The following is a 13,057-nucleotide window of genomic DNA, read 5'->3' as shown; positions in this document are numbered from 1 at the left end:
TGAAGGGGAGGAAGGGGTGGAAGGAATGCTTAACATTCCGGAGAGGAGGAATTGAGTGGGGAAGGGGAGGAAGGGGAAGAACGAAAGCTCAATATTCCAGAGATGGGGGTTTGAGTGGAGAAGGGGAGGAAGGGGAGGGAGGAACGTTCAACATTCTCCCTGCTCTCTCTCCCTCTCCCTGCTCTCTCTCCCTCTCCCTGCTCTCTCTCCCTCTCCCTGCTCTCACTCCCTCTCCCTGCTCTCTCTCCCTCTCCATGCTCCCTCTCCCTCTCCCTGCTCTCTCTCCCTTTCCCTGCTCTCTCTCCCTCTCACTGCTCGCTCTCCCTTTCCCTGCTCGCTCTCCCTCTCCGTCCTATCTCTCCCTCTCCCTGTTCACTCTCCCTCTCCCTGCTCTCCCTCCCTCTGCCTGCTCCCTCTCCCTGCTCTCTGTCCCTCTCCCAACTCTCTCTCCCACTCCCTGCTGGCTCTCCCTCTCCCTGCTCGCTCTCCCTCTGCTCGCTCTCCCTCTCCCTGTTCCCTCTCCCTCTCCCTGCTCTTTCTCCCTCTCCCTGCTCTCTCTCTCCCTCTGCCTGCTCTCTCTCCCTCTACCTCCTCCCTCTCCCTGCGCTTTCTCCATCTCCCTGCTCTCACTCCCTCTCCCTGCTCTCTCTCCCTGCTCTCTCTCCCTACTCTCTCTCCCTCTCCCTGCCCGCACTCCCTCTCCCTGCTCGCTCTCACTCTCCCTGCTCGCTCTCCCTCTCCCTGCTCGCTCTCCTTCTCCCCGCTCGCTCTCCCTTTCCCTGCTCTCTCTCCCTCTCCCTGCTCCTTCTTCCTCTCCCTCTCTCTGCTCTCTCTCCCTCTCCCTGCTCTCTCTCCGTCTCCCTGCTCTCTTTCCCTCTCTATGCTCTCCCTCCCTCTCCCTTCTCTCTCTCCCTCTCCCTGCTGTCTCCCTCTCCCAGCTCTCTCTCCCTCTCCCAGCTCTCTCTCCCTCTCCCAGCTCTCTCTCCCTCTCCCTGCTCGCTCTCCCTGCTGTCACTCCCTCTCCTGCTCTCTCTCACTCTCCCTGCACTCTCTCACTCTCCCTGCTCCCTCTCCCTGCTCCCTCTCCCTGCTCCCTCTCCCTGATCTCCCTCCCTCTCCCTGTTCCCTCTCCCTCTCCCTGCTCTTTCTCCTCTCCCTGCTCTCTCTCCCGACGCCTGCTCTCTCTCCCTCTCCCTGCTCTCTCTCACTCTCCCTGCTCGCTCTCACTCTCCCTGCTCGCTCTCCCTCGGCCTCCTCGCTCTCCCTCTCCCCGCTCGCTCTCCCTTTCCCTGCTCTCTCTCCCTCTCCTTGCTCTTTCTTCCTCTCCCTCTCCCTGCTCTCTCTCCATCTCCCTGCTCTCTCTCCTCTCCCTGCTCTCACTCCCTCTCCCTGCTCTACCTCCTTCTCCCTGCTCTCTCCCTCTCCGTGCTCCTTCTTCCTCTCACTCTCCCTGCTCTCTCTCCCTCTCCCCGCTCGCTCTCCCTCTCCCTGATCTCTCTCTCCCTGCTCTCTCTCTCCCTGCTCTCTCTCTCTCCCTCTCCCTGCTCTTTCTCCACCTCCTTGCTCTCTCTCCCTCTGCCTGCTCTCTCTCCCTCTGCCTGCTCCCTCTCCCTCTGCCTGCTCTCGCTCCCTCGCCCTGCTCGCTCTTCCTCTCCCCGCTCTCTCTCCTTATGCCTGCTTCCTCTCCCTCTCGCTGCTCTCTCTCCTTCTCCCTGCTCGCTCTCCCTCTGCCTGCTTCCTCTCCCTCTCCCTGCTCGCTCTCCCTCTCTCTGCTCCCTCACTCTGCTCCGTTTCCCTCTCCGTAATCTCTCTCCCTCACCCTGGTCTTTCTCCCTCTCCCTGCTCCTTCTCCCTCTCCCTGCTCTCTCTCCCTCTCCCTGCTCGCTCTCCCTCTCCCTGCTCTCTCTCCCTCTCCCTGCTCGCTCTCCCTCTCCCTGCTCCTTCTTCCTCTCCCTACTCTCTCTACCTCTCCCTGCTCTCTCTCCCTCTCCCTGCTCGCTCTCCCTCTCCCTGGTCTCACTCCCTCTCCTGCTCTCTCTCACTCGCCCGCTCCCTCTCTCTGCTCGCTCTCTCTCTCCCTGCTCGCTCTCCCCCTACCTGCTCTCTCTCCCTCACCTGCTCGCTCTCACTCTCCCTGTTCGCTCTCCCTCTCCCTGCTCGCTCTCCCTCTCCCCGATCCCTCTCCCTTTCCCTGCTCACACTCCCTCTCCCTGCTACCTCTCCAACTCCCTGCACCCTCTCCCGCTCCCTGCTCTCTCTCCCTCTCTCTGCTCTCTCTCCCTCTCCCTGCTCTCTCTCCCTCTCCCTGCTCTCTCACCCTAGCCCTGCTCTCTCTCCCTCTCCCTGCTCTCTCACCCTCTCCCTGCTATCTCTCCCTGTCCCTGCTCGCTCTCCCTCTCCCTGCTGCCTCTCCTTCTCCCTGCTCGATCTCCTTCTCCCTGCTCGCTCTCCCTCTCCCTGCTCGCTCTCCATCTGCCTGCTCACTCTCCTTCTCCTTTCTCTCTCTCCCTCTCCCTAATCTCTCTCCCTCTCCCTGCTCTTTCTCACTCTCCCTGCTCTCTATCCCTCTCCTGCACTCTCTTCCCCTCCTTGCTACCTCTCCCTACTCTCTCTCCCTCTCCGTGCCTGCTCTCCCACTCCCTGCTCGCTCTCACTCTCCCTGCTCACTCTCCCTCTCCCTGCTCTCTCTCCCTCTCCCTGCTCTCGCTCCCTCTCCCTGCACTTTCTCCCTCTCCCTGCTCTCTCTCCCTTTGCCTGCTTCCTCTCTCTCTCCCTGCTCTCTCTCCCTCTCTCTCCCTCTCCCTCTCTCTGCTCCTTCTCCCTCTCCCTGCTCTCTCTCCCTCTGCCTGCTCTCTCTCCCTCTCCTTGCTCCCTCTCCCTCTGCCTGCGCTCGCTCCCTCTCCCTGCTCACTCTCCCTCTCCCCGCTTGCTCGCCATTTACCTCCTCTCTCTCCCTCTCCCTGCTCCTTCTTCCTCTCCCTCTCCCTGCTCTCTCTCCCTCTCCCTGCTTTCTCTCCCTATGCCTGCTCCCTCTCCCTGCTCTTTCTCCCTCTACCTGCTCTCTCTCCCTCTGCCTGCTCTCTCTCCCTCTCCCCTGCTCCCTCTCCCTCTCCCTGCTCTCTCTCCCTCTCCGTGCTCGCTCTCCTTCTACCTGCTCGCTCTCCCTTTTAACAAACATCTTCATCAAACGTGTTTGATAAAGACGATTGATAATTGTTTGATGAAAATATTTCCCCCAAACCAAACATTTTCATCTAACAGTCTTCAAACATCTTCATGAAACATCTTCATTAGCCCTAAAAATTCGCCATGAAACATTTTTGACCAAACATTTTCGTCAGACATTTTCATCAGACATTTCCATCACACATTTTCGTCAGACATTTTCATGAAACATTTTGATCAAACATCTTTATTAAACGTGTTTGATAAAGATGATTGATGGATGTTAGATGAAAATATTCTCCCCAAACCAAACATTTTCATGGAACATTTTCCTTCAAACCTCTTCAAACAAGAAACATCTTCATTTAGCACTAAAAATTCATGGAACAATTGACAAACATCATTATTTTCATCAGACATTTTCATCAAACATTTTCATGAAACATTTTCATTAGACATTTTCATTAGACATTTTCATTAGACATTTTCATCAAACATTTACGTCAGACATTTTCATCAGACATTTCCATCAAACATTTTCGTCAGACATTTTCATTAGACATTTTCATCAAACATTTACGTCAGACATTTTCATCAGACATTTCCATCAAACATTTTCGTCAGACATTTTCATCCATCATCTTTATCAAACACGTTTAATAAAGATGTTTGATCAACATTCCAGAGAGGCGGATTTGGGAGATGAAGGGGAGGAAGGAGAGGGAGGAATGCTCAATATTCCAGAGAGCGGGAATTGAGAGGTGAAGGGGAGAAACTATTGCTTAACATTCCAGGGGGGGGGATTGAGAAATTTCCATAAAGATGTTTGATCAACATTCCAGAGAGGCGGATTTGGGAGATGAAGGGGAGGAAGGAGAGGGAGGAATGCTCAATATTCCAGAGAGCGAGAATTGAGAGGTGAAGGGGAGGAACTATTGCTTAACATTCCACGGAGGGGGAATTGAGAAATGAAGGGGAAGAAGTGGAGGGGGGATTGCTCAACATTCCAGAGAGGGGGATTTGAGAGGTGAAGGGGAGGAAGGGGTGGAAGGAATGCTTAACATTCCGGAGAGGAGGAATTGAGTGGGGAAGGGGAGGAAGGGGAAGAACGAAAGCTCAATATTCCAGAGATGGGGGTTTGAGTGGAGAAGGGGAGGAAGGGGAGGGAGGAACGTTCAACATTCTCCCTGCTCTCTCTCCCTCTCCTTGCTCTTTCTCCCTCTCCCTGCTCTCTCTCCCTCTGCCTGCTCTCTCTCCCTCTCCATGCTCCCTCTCCCTCTCCCTAATCTCTCTCCCTCTCCCTGCGCTTTCTCCCTCTCCCTGCTCTCACTCCCTCTCCCTGCTCTCTCTCCCTGCTCTCTCTCCCTACTCTCTCTCCCTCTCCCTGCTCGCTCTCCCTCTCCCTGCCCGTTCTCACTCTCCCTGCTCGCTCTCCCTCTCCCTGCTCGCTCTCCTTCTCCCCGCTCGCTCTCCCTTTCCCTGCTCTCTCTCCCTCTCCCTGCTCCTTCTTCCTCTCCCTCTCTCTGCTCTCTCTCCCTCTCCCTGCTCTCTCTCCGTCTCCCTGCTCTCTTTCCCTCTCTATGCTCTCCCTCCCTCTCCCATCTCTCTCTCCCTCTCCCTGCTGTCTCCTTCTCCCCGCTCGCTCTACCTTTCCCTGCTCTCTCTCCCTCTCCCTGCTCCTTCTTCCTCTCACTCTCCCTGCTCACTCTCCCTCTCCCTGCTCTCACTCCCTCTCCCCGCTCGCTCTCCCTCTCCCTGATCTCTCTCTCTCCCTGCTCTCTCTCCCTCTCCCTGCTCTCTCTCTCCCTCTCCCTGCTCTCTCTCCGTCTCCCTGCTCTCTTTCCCTCTCTATGCTCTCCCTCCCTCTCCCTTCTCTCTCTCCCTCTCCCTGCTGTCTCCCTCTCCCAGCTCGCTCTCCCTCTCCCTGCTCGCTCTCCCTTTCCCTGCTCTCTCTCCCTCTCCTTGCTCCTTCTTCCTCTCCCTCTCCCTGCTCTCTCTCCATCTCCCTGCTCTCTCCCTCTCCCAGCTCTCTCTCCCTCTCCCTGCTCCCTCTCACTCTCCCGGCTCTCTCTCCCTCTCCCTGCACGCTTTCCCTCTTCCTGCTCTCTCTCCCTCTCCCTGCACGCTCTCCCTCTTCCTGCTCTCTCTCCTCTCCCTGCTCTCACTCCCTCTCCCTGCTCTCCCATCCTCTCCCTGCTCTCTCTCCTCTCCCTGCTCTCACTCCGTCTCCCTGCTCGCTCTCCCTCTCCCTGCTCGCTCTCCCTCTCCCCGCTCGCTCTCCCTCTCCCTGCTCCCTCTCCCTCTCCCTGCTTTCTCTCACTCTCGTTGCTCGCTCTCCCTCTCCCTGCTCGCTCTCACTCTGCCCGCTCGCTCTCCCTTTCCCTGCTCTCTCTCCCTCTCCGTGCTCCTTCTTCCTCTCACTCTCCCTGCTCACTCTCCCTCTCCCTGCTCTCACTCCCTCTCCCCGCTCGCTCTCCCTCTCCCTGATCTCTCTCTCTCTCCCTGCTCTCTCTCCCTCTCCCTGCTCTCTCTCTCCCTCTCCCTGCTCTTTCTCCCTCTCCTTGCTCTCTCTCCCTCTGCCTGCTCTCTCTCCCTCTCCCTGCTCGCTCTCCATCTGCCTGCTCACTCTCCTTCTCCTTTCTCTCTCTCCCTCTCCCTAATCTCTCTCCCTCTCCCTGCTCTTTCTCACTCTCCCTGCTCTCTATCCCTCTCCCTGCACTCTCTTCCCCTCCTTGCTACCTCTCCCTACTCTCTCTCCCTCTCCGTGCCTGCTCTCCCACTCCCTGCTCGCTCTCACTCTCCCTGCTCACTCTCCCTCTCCCTGCACTCCCTCCCTCTCCCTGCTCTCGCTCCCTCTCCCTGCACTTTCTACCTCTCCCTGCTCTCTCTCCCTTTGCCTGCTTCCTCTCTCTCTCCCTGCTCTCTCTCCCTCTCTCTCCCTCTCCCTCTCTCTGCTCCTTCTCCCTCTCCCTGCTCTCTCTCCCTCTGCCTGCTCTCTCTCCCTCTCCCTGCTCCCTCTCCCTCTGCCTGCGCTCGCTCCCTCTCCCTGCTCACTCTCCCTCTCCCCGCTTGCTCGCCCTTTACCTCCTCTCTCTCCCTCTCCCTGCTCCTTCTTCCTCTCCCTCTCCCTGCTCTCTCTCCCTCTCCCTGCTTTCTCTCCCTATGCCTGCTCCCTCTCCCTGCTCTTTCTCCCTCTGCCTGCTCTCTCTCCCTCTGCCTGCTCTCTCTCCCTCTCCCTGCTATCTCTCCCTCTCCCTGCTCCCTCTCCCTCTCCCTGCTCTCTCTCCCTCTCCGTGCTCGCTCTCCTTCTACCTGCTCGCTCTCCCTTTTAACAAACATCTTCATCAAACGTGTTTGATAAAGACGATTGATAATTGTTTGATGAAAATATTTCCCCCAAACCAAACATTTTCATCTAACAGTCTTCAAACATCTTCATGAAACATCTTCATTAGCCCTAAAAATTCGTCATGAAACATTTTTGACCAAACATTTTCGTCAGACATTTTCATCAGACATTTCCATCACACATTTTCGTCAGACATTTTCATGAAACATTTTGATCAAACATCTTTATTAAACGTGTTTGATAAAGATGATTGATGGATGTTAGATGAAAATATTCTCCCCAAACCATACATTTTCATGGAACATTTTCCTTCAAACCTTCTCTTCAAACAAGAAACATCTTCATTAGCACTAAAAATTCATGGAACAATTGACAAACATCATTATTTTCATCAGACATTTTCATCAAACATTTTCATCAAACATTTTCATGAAACATTTTCATTAGACATTTTCATTAGACATTTTCATCAAACATTTACGTCAGACATTTTCATCAGACATTTCCATCAAACATTTTCGTCAGACATTTTCATTAGACATTTTCATCAAACATTTACGTCAGACATTTTCATCAGACATTTCCATCAAACATTTTCGTCAGACATTTTCATCCATCATCTTTATCAAACACGTTTAATAAAGATGTTTGATCAACATTCCAGAGAGGCGGATTTGGGAGATGAAGGGGAGGAAGGAGAGGGAGGAATGCTCAATATTCCAGAGAGCGGAAATTGAGAGGTGAAGGGGAGGAACTATTGCTTAACATTCCAGGGGGGGGGGATTGAGAAATTTCCATAAAGATGTTTGATCAACATTCCAGAGAGGCGGATTTGGGAGATGAAGGGGAGGAAGGAGAGGGAGGAATGCTCAATATTCCAGAGAGCGGGAATTGAGAGGTGAAGGGGAGGAACTATTGCTTAACATTCCAGGGAGGGGGAATTGAGAAATGAAGGGGAAGAAGTGGAGGGGGGATTGCTCAACATTCCAGAGAGGGGGATTTGAGAGGTGAAGGGGAGGAAGGGGTGGAAGGAATGCTTAACATTCCGGAGAGGAGGAATTGAGTGGGGAAGGGGAGGAACGAAAGCTCAATATTCCAGAGGTGGGGGTTTGAGTGGAGAAGGGGAGGAAGGGGAGGGAGGAACGTTCAACATTCTCCCTGCTCTCTCTCCCGCTCCCTGCTCTCTCTCCCTCTCCCTGCTCTCACTCCCTCTCCCTGCTCTCTCTCCCTCTCCATGCTCCCTCTCCCTCTCCCTGCTCTCTCTCCCTCTCCCTGCTCTCTCCCTCTCCTGCGCTCTCACCCTCTCGCTGCTCGCTCTCCCTCTCCCTGCTCTGTCTCCCTTTCCCTGCTCTCTCCCCCTCTCACTGCTCGCTCTCCCATTCCCTGCTCGCTCTCCCTCTCCCTGCTCTCTCTCCCTCTCCATGCTCCCTCTCCCTCTCCCTGCTCTCTCTCCCTCTCCCTGCTCTCTCCCTCTCCTGCGCTCTCACCCTCTCCCTGCTCGCTCTCACTCTCCCTGCTCTCTCTCCCTTTCCCTGCTCTCTCCCCCTCTCACTGCTCGCTCTCCCATTCCCTGCTCGCTCTCCCTCTCCCTCCTATCTCTCCCTCTCCCTGCTCACTCTCCCTCTCCCTGCTCTCCCTCCCTCTGCCTGCTCTCTCTCCCTCTCCCTGCTCTCTGTCACTCTCCCAACTCTCTCTCCCACTCCCTGCTGGCTCTCCCTCTCCCAGTTCCCTCTCCCACTCCCTGCTCTTTCTCCCTCTCCCTGCTCTCTCTCCCTCTGCCTGCTCTCTCTCCCTTTACCTCCTCCCTCTACCTCCTTCCTCTCCCTCTCCCTAATCTCTCTCCCTCTCCCTGCGCTTTCTCCCTCTCCCTGCGCTTTCTCCCTCTCCCTGCTCTCACTCCCTCTCCCTGCTCTCTCTCCCTGCTCTCTCTCCCGACTCTCTCTCCCTCTCCCTGCTCGCTCTCCCTCTCCCTGCTCGCTCTCACTCTCCCTGCTCGCTCTCCCTCTCCCTGCTCGCTCTCCTTCTCCCCGCTCGCTCTCCCTTTCCCTGCTCTCTCTCCCTCTCCCTGCTCCTTCTTCCTCTCCCTCTCTCTGCTCTCTCTCCCTCTCCCTGCTCTCTCTCCGTCTCCCTGCTCTCTTTCCCTCTCCCTGCTCTCCCTCCCTCTCCATGCTCTCTCTCCCTCTCCCTGCTGTCTCCCTCTCCCAGCTCTATCTCCCTCTCCCTGCTCGCTCTCCCTGCTGACACTCCCTCTCCTGCTCTCTCTCACTCTCCCTGCACTCTCTCACTCTCCCTTCTCCCTCTCCCTGCTCTCCCTCCCTCTCCCTGCTCTCCCTCCCTCTCCCTGCTCTCTTTCCCTCTCCCTGCTCTCTCTCTCTCTCCCTACTCGCTCTCCCTCTCCCTGTTCCCTCTCCCTCTCCCGGCTCTTTCTCCCTCTCCCTGCTCTCTCTCCCTCTGCCTGCTCTCTCTCCCTCTCCCTGCTCTCTCTCCCTCTCCCTGCTCGCTCTCACTCTCCCTGCTCGCTCTCCCTCGCCCTGCTCGCTCTCCCTCTCGCCGCTCGCTCTCCCTTTCACTGCGCTCTCTCCCTCTTCTTGCTCCTCCTTCCTCTCCCTCTCCCTGCTCTCTCTCCCTCTCCCTGGTCTCACTCCCTCTCCTGCTCTCTCTCACTCTCCCGCTCCCTCTCTCTGCTCGCTCTCTGTCTCCCTGCTCGCTCTCCCCCTACCTGCTCACTCTCCCTCTCCTGCTCTCTCTCACTCTCCCTGCTCTCTCTCACTCTCCCTGCTCCCTCTCTCTGCTCGCTCTCCCTCTCCCTACTCTCTCTCCCTCTCCCAGCATTCTCACCCTCTCCCTGCTCGCTCTCCTTCTTCCTGCTCACTCTCCCTCGCCCTGCTGCCTCTCCTTCTCCCTGCTCGCTCTCCCTCTGCCTGCTATCTCTCCCTCTCCCTGCTCGCTCTCCCCCTACCTGCTCTCTCTCCCTCTCCTGCTCTCTCTCACTCTCCCTGCTCTCTCTCACTCTCCCTGCTCCCTCTCTCTGCTCGCTCTCCCTCTCCCTACTCTCTCTCCCTCTCCCAGCATTCTCACCCTCTCCCTGCTCACCCTCCCTCTCCCTGCTCTCTCTCCCTCTCCCTGCTCTCGCTCCCTCTCCCTGCACTCTCTCCCTCTCCCTGCTCTCTCTCCCTTTGCCTGCTTCCTCTCTCTCTCCCTGCTCTCTCTCCCTCTCTCTCCCTCTCCCTCTCTCTGCTCCTTCTCCCTCTCCCTGCTCTCTCTCCCTCTGCCTGCTCTCTCTCCCTCTCCCTGCTCCCTCTCCCTCTGCCTGCGCTCGCTCCCTCTCCCTGCTCACTCTCCCTCTCCCCGCTTGCTCGCCCTTTACCTCCTCTCTCTCCCTCTCCCTGCTCCTTCTTCCTCTCCCTCTCCCTGCTCTCTCTCCCTCTCCCTGCTTTCTCTCCCTATGCCTGCTCCCTCTCCCTGCTCTTTCTCCCTCTGCCTGCTCTCTCTCCCTCTGCCTGCTCTCTCTCCCTCTCCCTGCTATCTCTCCCTCTCCCTGCTCCCTCTCCCTCTCCCTGCTCTCTCTCCCTCTCCGTGCTCGCTCTCCTTCTACCTGCTCGCTCTCCCTTTTAACAAACATCTTCATCAAACGTGTTTGATAAAGACGATTGATAATTGTTTGATGAAAATATTTCCCCCAAACTAAACATTTTCATCTAACAGTCTTCAAACATCTTCATGAAACATCTTCATTAGCCCTAAAAATTCGTCATGAAACATTTTTGACCAAACATTTTCGTCAGACATTTTCATCAGACATTTCCATCACACATTTTCGTCAGACATTTTCATGAAACATTTTGATCAAACATCATTATTAAACGTGTTTGATAAAGATGATTGATGGATGTTAGATGAAAATATTCTCCCCAAACCAAACATTTTCATGGAACATTTTCCTTCAAACCTTCTCTTCAAACAAGAAACATCTTCATTAGCACTAAAAATTCATGGAACAATTGTCAATCATTATTTTCATCAGACATTTTCATCAAACATTTTCATCAAACATTTTCATGAAACATTTTCATTAGACATTTTCATTAGACATTTTCATCAAACATTTACGTCAGACATTTTCATCAGACATTTCCATCAAACATTTTCGTCAGACATTTTCATTAGATATTTTCATCAAACATTTACGTCAGACATTTTCATCAGACATTTCCATCAAACATTTTCGTCAGACATTTTCATCCATCATCTTTATCAAACACGTTTAATAAAGATGTTTGATCAACATTCCAGAGAGGCGGATTTGGGAAATGAAGGGGAGGAAGGAGAGGGAGGAATGCTCAATATTCCAGAGAGCGGGAATTGAGAGGTGAAGGGGAGGAACTATTGCTTAACATTCCAGGGGGGGGATTGAGAAATTTCCATAAAGATGTTTGATCAACATTCCAGAGAGGCGGATTTGGGAGATGAAGGGGAGGAAGGAGAGGGAGGAATGCTCAATATTCCAGAGAGCGGGAATTGAGAGGTGAAGGGGAGGAACTATTGCTTAACATTCCAGGGAGGGGGAATTGAGAAATGAATGGGAAGAAGTGGAGGGGGGATTGCTCAACATTCCAGAGAGGGGGATTTGAGAGGTGAAGGGGAGGAAGGGGTGGAAGGAATGCTTAACATTCCGGAGAGGAGGAATTGAGTGGGGAAGGGGAGGAAGGGGAAGAACGAAAGCTCAATATTCCAGAGATGGGGGTTTGAGTGGAGAAGGGGAGGAAGGGGAGGGAGGAACGTTCAACATTCTCCCTGCTCTCTCTCCCTCTCCCTGCTCTCTCTCCCTCTCACTGCTCGCTCTCTCTCTCCCTGCTCGCTCTCCCCCTACCTGCTCTCTCTCCCTCTCCTGCACTCTCTCACTCTCCCTGCTCTCTCTCATTCTCCCTGCTCCCTCTCTCTGCTCGCTCTCGCTCTCCCTACTCTCTCTCACTCTCCCTGCATTCTCTCCCTCACCCTGCTCGCTCTCCCTCTCCCTTCTCACTCTCCCTCTCCCTGCTGCCTCTCCTTCTCCCTGCTCGCTCTCCCTCTGCCTGCTATCTCTCCCTCTCTCAGTTCGCTCCCCCTCTCCCTGCTCTCTCTCACTCTCCCTGCTCTCTTTCCCTCTCGCTGCTCTTGCTCCCCCTCCCTGCTTCGTCTCCCTACTCTCTCCCCCTCTCCGTGCTCGCTCTCCTTCTCCCTGCTCGCTCTCCCTCTCCCTGCTCGCTCTCCCTCTCACCGCTCCCTCTCCCTTTCCCTGCTCACACTCCATCTCCCTGCTCCCTCTCCCGGTCCCTGCTCTCTATCCCTCACTCTGCTCTCACTCCCTCTCCCTGCTCTCTCTCCCTCTCCCTGCTCGCTCACACTCGCCCTGCTCTCTCTCCCTCTCCCTGCTCTCTCACCCACTCCCTACTATCTCTCCCTGTCCCTGCTCGCTCTCCCTCTCACTGCTGCCTCTCCTTCTCCCTGCTCGCTCTCCCTCTCCCTGCTCGCTCTCCCTCTCCCTGCTCGCTCTCCATCTGCCTGCTCTCTCTCCTTCTCCTTGCTCCCTCTCCCTCTCCCTAATCTCTCACCCTCTCCCTGCTCTTTCTCACACTCCCTGCTCTCTATCCCTCTCCCTGCACTCTCTTCCCCTCCCTGCTACCTCTCCCTACTCTCTCTCCCTCTCCGTGCCTGCTCTCCCACTCCCTGCTCGCTCTCACTCTCCCTGCTCACTCTCCCTCTCTCTGCTCTCTCTCCCTCTCCCCGCTCGCTCTCCCTCTCCCTGATCTCTCTCCCTCTCCCTGCTCTCTCTCCCTCTCCCTGCTCTCGCTCCCTCTCCCTGCACTTTCTCCCTCTCCCTGCTCTCTCTCCCTTTGCCTGCTCCCTCTCTCTCTCCCTGCTCTCTCTCCCACTCTCTCCCTCTCCCTCTCTCTGCTCCTTCTCCCTCTGCCTGCTCTGTCTCCCTCTGCCTGCTCTCTCTCACTCTCCCTGCTCACTCTCCCTGCTCTCTCTCCCTCTCCCTGCTCGCTCTCCCTCTCCCTGCTCACTCTCTCCCTCTCCCTGCTACCTCTCCCTGCTCCCTCTCCCTCTACCTGCTCGCGCACCCTCTCCGTCTCCCTGCTCGCACACCCTCTCCGTCTCCCTGCTCGCGCACCCTCTCCGTCTCCCTGCTCGCTCTCACTCTCCCTGCTCGCTCTCACTCTCCTTGCTTGCTCTCCCTCTCCCTTTTCCCTCTCCCTCTCCGTAATCTCTCTCCCTCACCCTGGTCTTTCTCCCTCTCCCTGCTCTCGCTCCCTCTCCCTGCTCGCTCTCCCTCTCCCTGGTCTCACTCCCTCTCCTGCTCTCTCTCACTCTCCCTGCTCCCTCTCTCTGCTCGCTCTCTCTCTCCCTGCTCGCTCTCCCCCTACCTGCTCACTCTCCCTCTCCTGCTATCTCTCACTCTCCCTGCTCTCTCTCACTCTCCCTGCTCCCTCTCTCTGCTCGCTCTCCCTCTCCCTGCTCTCTCTCCCTCTCCCTGCTCTCTCTCCCTCTCCCTGCTCTCCC

This window comes from Octopus bimaculoides, chromosome 13 (genome assembly GCF_046866305.1).
Source record: "Octopus bimaculoides isolate indiv1 chromosome 13, ASM4686630v1, whole genome shotgun sequence".
Lineage (NCBI taxonomy): Eukaryota > Metazoa > Mollusca > Cephalopoda > Octopoda > Octopodidae > Octopus > Octopus bimaculoides.
Note: the sequence above shows the minus strand (reverse complement) of the source record.